Below are 4796 nucleotides of genomic sequence, written 5' to 3'. Positions count from 1 at the left end.
CTCTCTCTCTCTCTCTCTCTCTCTCTCTCTCTCTCTCTCTCTCTCTCTCTCTCTCTTCATTTCTCTCTCCGCGCCGCGGGAGTCGCTTGAAAACTCGGTCAAAGTCTCGTCGCCGCGTCGCATCGTCTCGCTTTGGGGATTCGAAGGAAGGGTCGTTTCTCTTTCCAACCCTCTACCGCTGCACTTCTGTCTCTGTCGCGATGCCCGTGTGTTCCGATTGTATTTCGCGTCCTCTCATGACGACGTCGCCGGTGCCAGCGTAATCAGACACGAAACGTCCGGTCCGATTTCGAGAATGCTCGCTAGCTCCCTTTTGGACGGGAGGACTTTTTGGATCGCGCGTCCATGACGCCCTTTTTCAACTCCAGACTTATCTCGTTTCGTTCTTTCTTTCTCAGGCCGATCTCTCTGGCGATCGTCCACCTAGCTACATTTTCGCCCTGCGACTTACAAAGAGCTGAAAAGCATGCTTTCTTGATTTCTCATCCTCCCCGCGTTCATTCGGTTTTCCTCACGCGAAGGAATCTAGCACAGCATACGATTCTCCAAAATTTCCGCGGGTTTAAAATGAGAATTGCTAGCTATAACAATAATTTCTACTGCTGATGCTGAATACCTTTAAAAGAATTTAGACCAAACTTGTATAATTCTGATTATAATTTTAAATGTTTATTAACCGAAACGATATATTATTAATTAAGGTTAACAAAAAGTTTAGATAACACAATAGAGGAATTGTAAGGATTTAAAAAATATTTCTATATTAACTGCAGACAGAATCGATTTGTCAGCGGGATCTGCACTTCATGTAAATCAAAGGGTTGTACTTGTATGTCGACTTTCGCGTCGGTAACGATCAATGGGAGGTAAACGTCGGGACAATGAGGGAATTAAAAACACTTGGTGCATGGATACTGGTTATTGACTTTCGAAGTCACTCTCCCTTTTTTCGATAAAGCACACAGTAAAAGCGGAGGGGTGACCGAGCAAAAAAACAGCGAAAAGAGCACTATCACTGGAACGACTAGCGGTAGGTCAGGAGCGCGAGATGCGAGATGGATACAAATCATAAAATTTGATTGGACCGACCTAGGCCGGTTGGGGAGGAGGGTAACGCCGGCTGTGTATATCCGATATATCGACTCCAACTCGCGTATCCTCCGCGTATTTCCGGCCGACCGACGAGAAGAGGGTAGGCATGTATGTGTACATGTGTGAAACACGCCGATTCATTCATCCGTTTTCTATCCTCTATTAAAAGGCACCGTGAATCTCTCTTATATAATGTGGAAAAAATTGTCGGAGAGTTCCCTTATCCGATAAATTCACAACCCAGTGTAACTTAATGGGAAAAAGTTTGGAATTTTTAACTTTTTCGTATATATTTTATATTTTGTAGCTGTTAACGTAATATCAAAAATCTAAAAGAAGCAATCTTTTCGAATTGATGATATTAACGATATCGTACGCCGCAAAAAAAAACTTGGGCAAAATTGATACATATTCTTTTAGCTAAGCTCCACTTTTCGAAAATCGTTCGCGCAAAGGAATCCGGATTCAGTTTCAGTCAGACGGCGACGTTCGGCGCACGCTTCATTTGAATTACATGAAAATCGAGTGGGCTTCTTGAGAACCGACACGAGAGAGTCATTCGCCGCTCTCGATCGATCGACACTGCAGATCCAAGGTGAGATTATCGCGCCTCGACCACGAATCGCCGGTACTTGAGCGATTAAGAGTATAAGAGGAGAAGAAAGAGAAAGAAAGAGAATAAAGAAGAAACGAAGACGAGTTAGGGTGAGATAGGGTGCTTTATCCCTTTTAAAATGACAAGACGAAGTGAGAGGGAGATAGCTTGAGGAAGAACTAGAAGGGAGGAATCTGAAGAGCCAAACGACGGGAGATTATTCTCGACTTCTCGACAGTCGCGATGCGACAGTGGATTAGCTACCTGCTCGGCTTAACAAGGGTGAAGCGAAAATCGATTTTGTCGATAAGACCCCATCGTCTTAACAGTCTCTCTCTCTCTCTCTCTCTCTCTCTCTCTCTCTCTCTCTCTCTCTCTCTCTCTCGCGAAGAGGAAAAATCAGTAATAGACGAAACAGCGTCTTCGGTGCTTAGCTAACAAAGTCACTGAATATCATTATGGGCCACTTCCGTATCTAATCGGAGCCTTAATTGCACCCTCTATTCATTTTTAATCTTGGATTTATATATGTAAATTTAAATTGCGTATTTCGTATTAAATAGAACATAATCCAACGTAAGTATATCATTTGGATAATATTAGACGTCTTGTTAGCCTTGCAATGCGGGAAGAGCGCTAGATGTGTTTCAAATTTATGAATCTTCTAAAGATCCTTATATGGAACGTCAGATGGGGAAACGTCAGTGCATAACAGCTTTGTAGCGATTACAAATTAATTCGAATATGAGCTATCCTAGGCGCCCTAGGGGGGACGTTAGGCAGATATGGATTAAAGGTTTAATTAAACTCCCGTAATGTAGCGGAGATCTTCAAAGCGCAATTACACAAAGTGGAATTACCGTATACGTAATATTATCCGCGAATCTCGCGGTATTATCACACAGCAGGTTATAAATTATCGATCGGATAAACCGTCGTGCCGTGAAAATAATTGATAACATCGAGATAGGGCACACGCTCTCGTACCCCGACATTTATTTATGACGTCAAAACGTTATTATGTACGTCATTACTAAATCGGTAAGTATATTGTTCCGCTTTTGGAGATTTGATGCTTCGAAAAGTCGGATGAAGATTTCTCCGACATCTAGTTAATAATACGTTTATCTCGAAATATAACGTTATTGTATCGTTATTCATTATGACAAAATATACATCGTCATTAATATCATTGATTATATTTCGTCATTATATTATATATTATTATATTATATATTATAACAAAATATGTAGATACGTCATGTAAAAATGTCAAACGTAATAATTTATATTTCGCGATGAAGAGATTTATTGACAAAGTCGAAAATATGTCGGTGGATTTTACAAATATTTTACTCTTTACTCGGTATGCTTGACATAATCGTGTAACTCGTAAGTACTCTGACATCCGATAAAAAAAAATTTGCATCGAGAATGCAACGTGCACACGCGAATATTGAGATACACACATTCGCGATCTTTCGATCATTAGCCAATTCGCAACTCTTGTTATGCACCACGACGTCAGCGACATCGGAAACTGCATAGCGCGCGCGAATTACAAAGTGGCGATTGGATAATGCAACGTTGCTGCGCGTCTTGCGCGATGCAGGCGGCAAAACCGAGCCACGGGATCAAGCCTGTTACTATGCTAACAAAGCAATATACATATCGATGAGGTTATCGATGTGTTCTACCTTCGAGAGAAATTGCCGGGGCCGTCGCCACCGCAACCTACGCTTGCTGGTGCACTATGCCACGAATAACGCATAGCACGCCCATCAATATGATTAGGCTGGAGATTCTGATTGCCTTCTACCTGTCACTGCATCTCGAAATCGCCTAACGCTGCTCAAAGCGCCTCAACGCACCCTTGAGAGATGCGTGCAAGCGTGAGCAATAGCACGTCGGAGTAACACGAAGTTATTACATTAATATACGGAATTTCAAATTCTATCTTATCACACATAATTGTAGAAATAATTTTCTCTAAATGCTGCGAAAAAACTAACACATATCGTAGATGATTTGACAAGGTCGATTTTTAAGTACATTGTAAAAAATTACATGTACAATGTTTACACATATTATTTATATAATTTCTCATATCTTTTTTACAGTAGATAATAGCGAATGGAAAAATATATACTTATATAAATTTATTTATCAGATTTTACTTAATATTTTAACGTAAAGACATTTTAAAAAATTGGACAGTATTCCTAATTTTTTAAATTCTTTACACTGAGAGAAAAGTGTTTGGTATTTATATAATTATATAATAAAATAAATATGATAAGGATTTACTTTATTTTTAAAGTTATTAATTATTATTCCCACAATATATATTAGTAATGGTAATTATGTTTGTAATTCAACCATAAATATATGTAGCTGGCATCGAAGATGACTATAAGTTATAATTAAATTATGTTAATTACAATCATTTTTCTCTTTCAAAATACTCTCGCGGAAGCGAGACACCACGAATATCTACACTTCTGTTCGTTCTTCTCATATTCCCGCATCGCCTCTGTTCTCCACATATTCAGTGCCAGAAATAGATAAATTTAATTTGACACGTGTGCGCTTCTCCTTAAAGTACTTCGGCGCACGTGCGAAGGGCCTATAGTGTTACAAGTGGGAATTGCGCAACATGTCACACTGACGTAAGCGGACACTTATTCCTACTTCGACTTACACCTAAAATATATGTGCATATTTCCAAGATCCATTAAATTTTACTTGTAACTTATATTTTATTATAATTATTCTTCCTTTCCTTTCTCTCTCGCTTTTATAAGTTACATCGTTATATGTAATATAAAAAAAATTGATAAAAACGCCTAAACTATAAATACAAAAATACAATATAATGGATAACGTTAGATAGCTGCAGGCGTTAAAAAGTTTTATGACGCTTGTTACGGTAGTGCGATCGGAAATGACGCAATTGATTTTCGCGTCCAAATTCATTTGCATGCACAATTTGATCGTTAGTACTTGATTGTCCGTGAAAAATAAAATAAAGTTTTCCATATGTACGCCAATAAAATGTTGATACAAAAATAAATAATATAACAAATGCATTTAACAAATTGTTAGCGAA

The 4796-nt window shown here is 38.8% G+C and overlaps 2 protein-coding genes across 2 annotated transcripts in view; one reads left to right on the top strand and one right to left on the bottom strand.

Moving 5' to 3' along the window:
• The window catches only part of LOC108686990, a 117301-nt gene that overhangs the window by 40145 nt on the left and 72360 nt on the right, over positions 1–4796 (top strand). The gene's annotated exons all lie outside the window — the stretch shown is intronic.
• LOC108686989 overlaps positions 1–4796 on the bottom strand; it is a 131308-nt gene that overhangs the window by 60453 nt on the left and 66059 nt on the right. The gene's annotated exons all lie outside the window — the stretch shown is intronic.

The sequence above is a fragment of the Atta colombica genome, unplaced genomic scaffold (assembly GCF_001594045.1).
Source record: "Atta colombica isolate Treedump-2 unplaced genomic scaffold, Acol1.0 scaffold198, whole genome shotgun sequence".
In the NCBI taxonomy this organism is placed as follows: domain Eukaryota; kingdom Metazoa; phylum Arthropoda; class Insecta; order Hymenoptera; family Formicidae; genus Atta; species Atta colombica.
This window is presented reverse-complemented; position numbering and strand designations above follow the sequence as displayed.